General features: G+C 31.0%; 2 long non-coding RNA genes across 3 annotated transcripts in view; both read left to right on the top strand.

Moving 5' to 3' along the window:
• LOC141384360 (uncharacterized) overlaps positions 1 to 12,500 on the top strand; it is a 212,912-nt gene that overhangs the window by 165,815 nt on the left and 34,597 nt on the right. The window lies entirely within an intron of this gene.
• LOC137495390 (uncharacterized) overlaps positions 11,014 to 12,500 on the top strand; it is a 2,806-nt gene continuing 1,319 nt past the window's right edge. Inside the window, exons 1-3 of one of the 2 annotated variants that reach the window (XR_015475978.1) lie at positions 11,014 to 11,073; positions 11,394 to 11,500; positions 12,463 to 12,500. The exon at positions 12,463 to 12,500 is cut by the window's right edge and continues 89 nt beyond it. This is a non-coding gene — a long non-coding RNA (uncharacterized LOC137495390). Of the gene's footprint in view, positions 11,074 to 11,383; positions 11,501 to 12,462 lie in introns of those variants that run through there. The other variant, XR_015475977.1, reaches the window with a different exon arrangement.

Genomic DNA, 12,500 nt, shown 5'->3' on the forward strand with positions numbered 1-12,500 from the left:
TGTGTGTGTTATACAAGCTTCAGTCCATTTCTATATGCTGCCATTAAAGGCATAGTTCATCTAAGAATGAAAATGTTCTGTTAATTTAGTCATCTGAGATGTTGGAGCCTTTTTTTCTTCAATAGAACATTAAAGAAGATTTTGAGCTGAATCTGTGGTATTTTGTTGATTCATATAATGGCAGTGAATAGTAACAGGTTTTTCAGGTTGTGTTGTGTTTTTTTAAAATCCACAATCCAGGCCTTTTGGTCATATACTATATAATATATTTGAGTACTGCATTAAAGATGCTGGAACAAATTATTATGTAATTAAACAATTTTTTTTATTTAAATTATATATTTTTTTTATCTTAATGGATTTTCTTTACTTTTATTTATTATTGGCTGTATTTTATTTTATTCATTTTATAAAACTTTTTATTGAGTTTTTAATTTAATTTAATTTAATAATTTATTTATTTTATTTAACTTTTATATTTAATGTTTAATTAATTTATTTTGAATTTTTCATTTAATATAAATATTTTTTTCTTGCTTTTTTACATGTTTAAATATTTATTTTCTTCTATCTTTTTTATTTATTATATGTATATATTATATATTTAATTTTATTTTAATTTACTGTAATAATTAATTTTTTTGCTTTTTTATTTTTTATTTACTTTTTGAATTATGTATTTTATTTTTATTTTTATTACTATGTATTTAATTTTACTTACTTTATTAATTTTATTTTACTTTTTAATTTAAATTCCTTTAATAATTTATTTAAAATTTTTTAAACCTTTTTAATTTTTTTTTACTTAATTTACTTTAAATTTCTAAATTTCATTTTATTTTATTTTTAATTTAATTTCAATTTGTTGTCTTTATTTTATTTTTATAAATTTTTTTAAATGATTAACTTTAATTTTTTATTTTATTTATTTTATTACATTTATTTTTATTTAATTTTTAATTAATTTACTTTAATAAATTATTTTATTTTACCTTTTTAAACTTTTTTTTATCAAATTTAATTTATTTTTTATTTTATTTTATCAATTTTTTATATATTTTTAATTTAATGTACTTTAATTTAGTTTAATTTTTTTATTTATATTGTTTTATTTTATAAATTTATTTATTATTAATTAATTTTTATTGACTTTTATTTCATTTAATTTCATTTTAAGAGATAATCAAATACACAGCCTCGTGAAATATTATATGCAGCACTCAACATGAGATATCATTAGACATTATTATCCCGTCTCAAATGCACATTCACTCAATCCAAATCCAGCATTAAAGCAAGCGGTTGGTGTTGTATTTCATCCAGTGGATCTGCAGTGAATTAGCTGATTGGAGTAGAAAGGTGAAAACGCTTGACTCAATGACCAGATGAAAGGTAGAGCTGTTAAATATGATTTACCCAGACAAACGGTGGTGAGAGACGCACATAAACACTAATGAAAAGAGACGCAGGACAGAAAGCACACTAACTAGGGCTGGTAAAATCAGCATGGGCTGCTTGATTGCGGTGTTGGCTGTGTTTTCGTTGGTTTACATCATCCAGATATAATAATAGAGGCCTGTGGGAGTCACGCGTGTCCCGTTCTCTTCCTACAGATTCACTTTTATTATTCTGTCCAATTAAGAGCGGTGTAAAAACACTCAAATATCTAACCCAGCAAAAATACAGCTGCAGTAATAAAAATACAAGTCTGGATATGGAGGTAAAAAATAAAACAAGGAATAAATATGCCAAGTTTGGAAGTAATAAAACAAAAAACAATTATAGTAAATAAAATTAAATTAAACCAAATTCACTGACATGGAAATATTTATAATTTTTAGACATGCATTGTAAAATAAAATAAAATAAAATAAAATAAAATAAAATAAAATAAAATAAAATAAAATAAAATTAAATTAAATTAAATTAAATTAAATTAAATTAAATTAAATTAAATTAAAAAAATAATAAAATAAAATAAAAAAATAATTAAATGAATAAAATAAGTAAAATAAGTAAAATTAAATAAATTAAATTAAATAATATAATATAAAATAAAATAAAAATACAAAAGATAATAAAAAATGCACACTCATTGTAAAATAAAATAATAAATAATAAAAATAAAATAAAATTAAATTAAATTGTAAACCTATTTGTATTTTAGTTGCCATGAAAATATTTATTATTTTCATTTTGAATGAATGAATAAACATGGAAATAAAATAAAATAAAATAAGGGCAACATGGTGGCTCAGTGGTTAGCAATGTCACCTCACAGCAAGAAGGTCGCTGGATTGGGTCAGTTGGCATTTCTGTATGGAGTTTGCATGTTTTCCCTTTGTTGGCATGGATTTCCTCTTAGTGCTCTGGATTTCCCCACAAGTCCAAACACATGTGCTGTAGGGGAATTGATCAACTAAATTGGCTGTAGTGTATTAGTGTGTTTAAATTAGTGTGTATGGGTGTTTTGCAGTACTGGGTTGTGGCTGGAAGGGCACCCGCTGCATAAAACATATGCCGGAATAGTTGTCGGTTCATTCGGCTGTGGTGACCTCTGAAATAGAGACTACGCCAAAGGAAGGAATGAATGAATAGTCTACTAGTTTATAGTGATAATTGGTTCTTTAAAGTGCTTTTAAAAGTGTATTATATATATTTATACAACAGTTCTGTCTGGTTCTCAAGTCTGATTAGCTGATAGCCGTGCGATATTCTGCAATATCAGAACTCCTACAGCCTCTTTACCCTTTGTGTATTACTCCGCCCACATACAGCAAAAAGCAGACACTACAGATCTAAAGTTTAAAGGATGCACGCTCAGCTATTTAACTGTCAGCTTATGATTTGAAACAGGAAGAAAGTAGTTCCTCATACAAAAGGGTTTTTGAGACTCTCCATGTTTGATTTTGTTTTTATATACACAATTATGCCGTCAAACTGTTGTATAAACGCAATGTCACATGGTACTTTGGCACAAGGCCGCAGGCCACAGTTAAACAGCTGAGCGTGCATCTTTTAAACTTTAGATCTGTCGTGTCTGCTTTTTGCTGGCTGTTTGTGGGCGGAGTAATACACAAAGGGTAAAGAAGCTGTTGGAGTTCTGATATTGCAGAATATCGCACGGCTATCAGCCAATCAGATTTGAGAACCAGACAGAACTGTTGTATAAATAAATAAATATATATATATATATATATATATATATATATATATATATATATATATATATATATATATATATATATATATATATATATATATATATTATGTATATATAAATATATATATATATATATATATTTTTTTTTTTTTCTGAAGTATGACAGTCTAACTTTAATAAATAAATAAATAAAATAAGTCAAATAAGTCAAATTAAATACATTTAATTAAATAAAATAATATAAAATAAAATAAAAATACAAAAGATAATAAAAACAATAAAAAATAATTAAAAAAGTAAATAAATATACTGTTTGGCAGACATGCATTGTAAAATAAAATAAAATACTAAATAATAATAATAAAATTAAATTAAATTGTAAACCTATTTGTATTTTAGTTGCCATGAAAATATTTATTATTTTCATTTTGAATGAATAAATAAACATGGAAATAAACTAAACTAAACTAAACTAAACTAAACTAAACTAAACTAAACTAAACTAAACTAAACTAAACTATCATCCAGATATAATAATAGAGGCCTGTGGGAGTCACGCATGTCCCGTTCTCTTCCTACAGATTCACTTTTATTATTCTGTCCAATTAAGAGCGGTGTAAGTAAATTGTAAATTGTCAATTAAATTGTAAATTGTCAAGTAAATTGTCATTTACTGAAAAACTTCAAAAAAACATAATTCCCACGTCCTCATATTTAGTTAATCATCATGATGCAGACGGTTTGACAGTAAATGTTGAGAGCTGAAAAGTAAAGTAAAGTTTCTGCTTGAAAAATCCTCCTGAAGGTCAGTGAGCTGCAAATAAATCTCAAAATATATATGTCAAAAACACTGCGAAAACCCTCAGAGTTTGGAGATACTCAATCAAATATACCGAGCCTCATCAAATATTAAATATGCAGCACTCAACACGAGTTATCATTACCGTGAAAGACATTATAATCCCGTCTCAAATGCACATTCAGTCCAAACCCAGCTTTAAACAGAAGGTTAGTGGTGTATTTTATCCAGATGATCTGCTGGGTTTGCTGAATTTGGCAGATTGCATTAGAGAGGTTAAAGATGAAAAAAGATGAACCATGAACATTTTAAATATAATTACAAATATTTTTTAGTTAAATTTCAATGTAATTTTGGCGTCATGATGGCGCTGTGGGTAGCACGATTACTTCACAGCAAGAAAGTTGCTGGTTCAAGCCCATGACTGGGTCAATTGGCATTTCTGTGTGGAGTTTGCTTGTTCTACCTATGTTGGTGTGGGTTTCCTCTGGATGCTCCGGTTTCCCCCCCAAGTCCAAACACATGTGGTAAACTGTAGGTTAATGTAATAAACTAAACTGGCTATAGTGCAAGAGTGTGTGTGCGAACGCAGGAGTGTATGGTTGATTCCAAGTGAAGAGTTGCGGCTGGAAGGGCATCCGCTGTGTAAAACATATGCTGGAAAAGTAGGTGGTTCATTCCGCTGTGGCGACCCCGGATTGATAAAGGGATTAAGCCGAAAAGAAAATGAATGAATAAATAAATGTAATTTTAAAGACAAAACTGCAAGCAGCGCAATTCAGTTTATTAAAGACTATATTAAGACTGCAATAATTCAGATTTATATTATCAATCATTTTAAACTAATAGCTCTTAATTTAATTTAATTTAATTTAATTTAATTTAATTTAATTTAATTTAATTTAATTTAATTTAATTTAATTTAATTTAATTTAATTTAATTTTACAATGCATGTCTTTAATCCACATTCATTCATTCATTCATTCATTCATTCATTCATTCATTCATTCTTTTTTATTCAGCTTAGTTCCCTATTCATCAGGGGTTGCCACAGCAGAATGAATCGCCAACTTATACAGCATATGTTTTACACATCGAATGCAACCCAATACTGGGAAACAACCACACACACTCATGAATGAATGAATGAATGAATAAATGATTAAAAACAGACAAATGCTAGAAGTCTGTTTCCCTACATTAAATAAATAAATAAACATAACTGACAAACATCAGACTGACTGACTGACTGACTGACTGACTGACTGACTGACTTACTGACTGACTGACTGAATGAATGAATGACTGACTGACTGACTGACTGACTGACTGACTGACTGACTGAATGAATGAATGAATGACTGACTGACTGACTGACTGACTGACTGACTGAATGAATGAATGAATGACTGACTGACTGACTGACTGACTGACTGACTGAATGAATGAATGAATGAATGAATGAATGAATGAATGAATGAATGACAAAAAAACTAAAAAAATCCTAGAAGTCTAACAAGTTATAACCTACTGAAAATGTTTTAAGGTTGTCATATGTTTTGTATTATAATTACAAAAATAGTCAACTAAGAAAGTGTGTTTATTTTGAGTATTGGTTAATTGCAAGTATAAAAACAACAAAAAACATTTAGCTAAAGTAAATTACAACAGAACTGTCATTATTTATTTAGTTTTTTTCCTGTATCATCATCAGTTTTTAATATTTTGTGTTTTTTTTTTTGTAAATGCCACACAGTGAGACAGTGAGAGTTTTGCGTTTCTCTTCAGCAGAATGTGGAGGAATATCACAACGCAGGCCTCATTAAAACCGCTCCGCTTGTTGCCTTTAATTGTAGACATTGTCCTTGTACTGAGCCCTACACACTTAAATAATTATAATGATCACAAGTAGAAGAAGAAGAAGACAATGGCAGATCTTTCCCTGGATAATTAGCTTTATTTCCTCCGGCAGAACCTCAGAGTTTTACATTAAATACTGAATGTTAAATCAAGCATGCGTTGCTGGAATCCACTTTTTTGGTGCGTTTGCAGATAGAAATGCGTAAACAGTAATGATTTTGTTATCATTTGTGTATTTATGTGTGTGTTTGTGTGTGTGTGTGTGTGTGTGTGTGTGTGTGTGTGTGTTGCGTACATCATGTGAATGAATACTTTTTTTTTTTTTTTTTTTTTTTTTACGAGAGCAAATGAGCAGCCTGGAGCAGAACAATCAGACTGTTGCCATTGGAAACGCAGCACTTTATGAAGTCGCCGCTGAGAATAAAACCACTTTGTCATGTTCACACTCATGAGGAATCGATAAACGCTGGAGTCGTGGAGGAACTTCTTGTTAGCGAGCAGAAGTTGAAGCTAATCATGTGAAGTTAACTCTGTAGGACGCCACAGCAACTTTAAGGAGGACTTGTTGCTGTCACAATATTACAAGGAAGAAACAGCATTAATAGCGTAAGGGTTAATGTAAATCCAGCCGGTTGTTTATTGGATGTTATGTTAAGGCTGTTTGGAATGCTTGATTATGGTCAGTAGCTACATTCAAAGGGATGCTTTTCCAGTAGGTACTGCATTTGAATTCAAACGCACAACTCGGCTGTTAGAAAAGTACGCTCTATACAGTATGAAAGTGAAAAGTATGAATGGAATTCGAATGTACTACATCCGCCATTTTGACATAGTCATGTGATGTACCCGCGAAATTTGCGTCGCTTTACTCCCATTCATGAATTCGCTCGCAGGGCATCATGGGATGTGCACTCCAGAATCTCGCCGGAAGTAGTAAGTCATCCGGGTACTTCTCGCATACTGTTTTTCGAATTCTATGAATTCGGACATACTACTCGGCTCGCATACTGATTTTAGCATCCTATATAGTATGGAAGTATGTGGTTTCGGTCTGAAACTGCATACTTCCATACTAAACAGTACGCTAACATCAGTATGTGAGCCGAGTAGTATGTCCGAATTTGATGACTTGCTACTTCCGGCGAGATTCTGAAGTGCGCATCCCATGCACGCTGGCTATCCCATAATGCCTCGCAAGAGAATTCATAAATAGAAGTGAAGCAACACAACTGACGCAGGTAGGTCACGTGATCATGACAAAATGGCGGATGTAGTACGTCTGAACTCCATTACTACTTTTTACATTCAGACTGTATAGAACGTAGAAGTAGTAGGCGGTTTCGAACGCAGCCACAGTTTTTGACCGTACCAAAGCACAGCGCAACTCAACGCACAACTTAAAGTAACAGAGAAATATGTATAGATTAAGGAAAAGTGATGGAGTAATTCTGTTGATTGGAAAATAAAGACGTTTTTATTTGCATCTATTTTGCCTACAGACTCTGACTTTACGTGTACAAAACTTGCTTGCTCACTGGAACGCCGCTACAACACTCGAATACGCTTTCAGAAAGTCTAGTGGCTGGGAATGAGCTTTTTATAGTGTCTGCTATAATGTTAATGTTTACGTAGATGAATATGGCCATGGTGTAAACGCACAGTACAGTTATGATCCTATTATTATATCGTTATGATAACATAATATTGTTGCCTTCAGTGATTTTTCTGAAGTAAACACCAAAAAATAACACAACTAGAATAACCACAGCAGTCGCTATCGTCGATCTCATATAAAGCAAGAGATCACGATGACATCATGAGGCAATTCAGTGCTGTCCCATTTCTTAGGGGTACATTTTGAAGCTCTTCCCCTTCACACTCTGTTTCAAGGGCCATACTGTGAAAAATGCTATACAAATAAACTTGAATTGCATTGAGATCATGATTAAAATGTAAAGACCAAGCTAGTTTTGATTTATACTGTAGTTAGCGTTTTATGCGGTCATCAAATCACATGTGTTTGGATTATCTGACACCGTCTAATGTTGTATGCTAATGTTCACCACATTAAAGTTAATTGTTAAAAATAGCCACAAACAACACTATTGTGACACGTTCTACCCATTTTAATAAAGTGTTTCTATTATATCTGGGATCGCATGTTTACCTGTGAGCGTCCATTTTCAGAAAGCATGCCTCAAAACACTCTAATGTGCTGATGGCACTCAAAAACCTTTTTCCCCATTATCACAGTTGAAAATGGTTGTGCTGCCTAATGAAGTGTGCAAAAAGCATTACATCATAGTTTTTTTTCCACAGAGTTCTTTAATGAACAGAAAGTATGAAAAACAGCATTTATTTAATTCAATTTAATGCATCATTTGATGAATAAAAGTATTCATTTCGTTAAAAAATAAAAAAAAAATGGAAGAGCGTCTGGTCTGTTCACATCCAGAATGATAACCATGTCTGTGTATTAGTGTCAACGCCAGCGCATGATATCATTCTGCTTATTGTAAGCAATTGCTGCAGCTTTGTTTCCTGGATATGAAGGATTGTCAAAGCAGGATGAGCTCTGATTGGCTAATAGACCAAAAATAGATATAGACTGGACAATATAGTCAGGAATGATTGACTACAAAAAGAAAGTAGTCATTCTTGTTTACATTATAAATAAATAAATAAATAAATATAAACATATAATGTATTATAAATATATAGCTATAATATATAAATATAATAAAAAGTATAATAAAAAGTGTGTGTGTGTAATACCTATGTTGTTTACAGAAAGATGTAAATAAATAAACAAATAAATAAATTAAAATAAATAAATGATAATATTAAATGACAAATATTACAAATATTAATTACAGCAATCTTCTTAAAAAATAAATAAACAAATAAATGAATAAATATAAAATAAATAAAAAATACTAAAAAAGTTAAATAAAATATATAAATAAAAAACATATATTAGAAATATTGTTTACAGATAGAATAGGTGTAATAACAATCTTATTTATAGAAAGAAAGAAAGAAAGAAAGAAAGAAAGAAAGAAAGAAAGAAAGAAAGAAAGGAACGAACGAACGAACGAACGAACGAACGAACGAACGAACGAACGAACGAACGAACGAACGAACGAACGAACGAACGAACGAACGAACGAACGAACGAACGAACAAACAAACAAACAAACAAACAAACAAACAAACAAACAAACAAACAAACAAACAAACAAACAAACAAAAATAAAAATAGCCAAAAATAAATGAAAAAATAAATATAAATAAATAAACATAGAAATAAATAGAAAAAAAATACAATGAATAATAATAATAATAATAATAATAATAATAATAATAAATACAAATTATAAAAATAAATAGAAATAAAAAATATTAATAACTACAAAATATAAAAAAATATTTACAGGAAGAATACATTAAAATATATTTAAAAAACAAAACAAAAATAATATAAACAAACAATAAAATATAATAAAAATGAATAGAAATGCAAATATATACATTAAAAATATGTTTGAAATAATGTTTACGTAAAGAATAAATAATAAAAAATACAGTATAATTTTTTTAGATCAATCCAAAGTGTATAGGTGTAATAGCCATTTTGTTTACAGAAAGTAGTAAAATAAAATAATGCAAATACAAACCATGCATTAGAAATGTTGTTTACAAAAAGAATAAATCATAAAAATAAATTAATAAATAAAATTAATAAATAAAAGTTTATAGATGGATCAAACATGGATAAAGGTAATAGCCATCATGTGTACAGAATGATATAAATAAAAATAAATAATTACAATAAAAAATAAATAGAAATGTTAAAAATAAATTTAAATTCTAAATAAGCAAATAAACATTAGAAATATTGTTTACAGAAAGCATAAATTGAAAATAAATAAAATTAAAAACTAAAAATATAACTCATATAAATGAATAAAAGTAATAAAAAATAAAAATATATAAATAAAAAAATTCCATTAGAAATATTGCTCACAGAAAGAATGAATATTAAAAATAAATGTATAAATAAAAATATCTAATAAAAAAAAAAAAAATAGAAATATAGAAAGATTTTAGACTTTTAGCCAAATTTAGCCTTGTTTTAGTCAAGACGTCTTTGTTTTGCGTCTATTTGATGTTTTTCAAACCCAAAATTGCTTGTTTGGGTGTTCATGTGATTTAATATATGGTTCACCCTCTATCTCTGCCTTCCTAGCAAAAAAATAAATAAATAAAAAATAAAATTACACACTATGTCAAGGAGAGTCGCTTTATTAATTACCAGGCAGTGTCTAAAGGTAATTACACTGCATTCTCCTCCCAATCTTCTAGAGTAATAAAGTCTGAAGGTGATCTCTCAAACTAAAATCTCAATGTTGTAATAGCAAAAAGGGAGGATCATCAAGGGTACTGTAGACACAAGTGCTCCAATTAAGATCAAATGAGCAAATAATGAAACGAGACTTAGGAAAACACATTTGTAGAGGTCGCCGGGATATTGTTGACAGAACCGTTCAGTGATCCAACACTGAATTAGCCAAAACGCTAGCTATTAGAGATCCTATTTGGCCTTGTAATAGTTGTGAGCATTATTTGGGACGTGTCCGATTCACAGGGGATTGTTTAAGCGATGCTCAGGAGAATGATAATGCTGTTTTGAAGATCTTCAAGCCTCAGTAAATCATGTGAGGATAGGGTACGTCCAGATGACGAGGCACAATTGTGGGTCTGAGACAACAAAAAGCTGATTGACTTCCTAAGTTTTCAGGGTTGATGGAAACTCTTCAGGGATCCACATGCATGCTAATGGCTGCGACGGAGGAGGAATTGATTATTTTTCTTCTTGATTTTCTTGCAGTGGCACTGAAAAGCTTCCTGTTTCTGTCAGGATGCGAAAAATGTCAGATTGCTGGAGATCAGTGCAGCATTTCTGTTGATTTATTTGCACAAGAATAAAAAAAAAATATACACAGCAAATTCATCAGAGTTAAATTCTCGGTGTTGAAGCATTTCAGAGTAAAGTGTTGACGTTAAAGAGTTAGATTTTGATAAATGAATATAATAAGAGTTAGAATTGATTTTATTCAGTGCGAAATCAAGGAGTTATCTTTTTTACACTTGGTGGTGTTATTTCCAACATCCGGGAATTCATGCAGCCCCAGTCACTGAAGAATTTTCCAGACGCCATTTTCCATCTGAAGTTTAGAACAGCAACTGGTGAGTCAAACTACCTAAATGTTGGTATTTTACTGACTTTCTTTAAGGAAATACAGTTGTAAACATATTGTTAAGTTAATAACTTTAGAATGTAGTGACAATTTTAATCTTCTGCGGTTCATTCATGGTCGTTTGTGTATCTAGCTTAACTGCATTACTATCGACTTCTTTTCAAGAATGTTTTTATATATGCTCACGCATACATAGTGCATAAAAACATCAAATGTACATGTTCAACACATTTCTGTCACGCTTAATGCCATTTTGTGCGTTGTTACCCATCTGTAAAATAAAATCGACACTTCTCCTTTAATTCGAAGCAAACTAGCGAGGGAATTCCCGGAGCAGCCTAGCCTACTCTGCCCGGATGCTAACGGCAACACAAGACGGTTTCCATAAGCTCTGGAGAGTTTCTAAAACATATCTGGTGAGTAAATGAACATATGCTTACTTGTAAAAGGCTTCCTGACTAAAACATATGATTGTTTGTTATTCGTGTATGTTAATTTGGTTATTTTAAACACCGCTGCCCTTTTAAACTGGTTCATTCGTGGCCGTCCATATACCGTTAGTCCATAGACTCGTGTGATAACGTACGCTTGAATTATATTAAGTGTTGACAACCATTAAAGTCGGAATGTTAACATTAATGTCTTTAAATGACCGCGTTTGCACTTTCTCAGACATTTGACGTTACAGAAGTCTCCCGGAAGTTGCGGGACTAACGTTAACGTTATCCCGCAAATGCACAGAGACTCCCAGATGCCTAAGTAGATGCCCGCAAATGAATAATAATCTCCCGGAAATCGCGCGTCTCCCGCCCGGTCATTAAACACTTTGCACACCCCTCTACACCGCAGCCCTCCCAGCTCTTCAGGTACGTCGCGCGCAAGTCACCCCCACCGCTCTTTAGGTACGTCGCGCGCAAGTCACCCCACCGCTCTTCAGGTACTCATCTCTCCCGCTACCTCCCGCAAATCAACTCTGTATCCCCCGAAAATGACTTTTCCCAACTCGGGATGTCTGACGTTAGTAAGTTAGGCTATTTCTGTAGTAAGGAACATCTTAGTCAAGCTTTTTCTCCCGCATGATATTGTGCTTAAAACTAGGCTAAACTTAGCATGTACTGTACACAACATTTCCGTTTCATTAAAGACAATTTAGTGCGTTGTAAACAGCCACCTGTCTGTAAAATTAATCAACTGATTCATATTTGAGCAGCCTAATGATGATACAGGTTTGATTTGTAGATTTATTATCAATAATCAACATCTGAATCAAAATATATCTGAAAAAGTGTGAGGCATACTTTGTGATGTTCATCTCTCTTTTTTTATCTGAAGGTTATGCATATGTGTTAGATACTAATGTTTTGTTGTTTTTTAACAGCCACAGTTCTCTATACAAAAACACAAGACCCTGTGACG

This window comes from Danio rerio, chromosome 1 (assembly GCF_052040795.2).
Source record: "Danio rerio strain M-AB ecotype USA chromosome 1, GRCz13ab, whole genome shotgun sequence".
Taxonomy (NCBI): domain Eukaryota; kingdom Metazoa; phylum Chordata; class Actinopteri; order Cypriniformes; family Danionidae; genus Danio; species Danio rerio.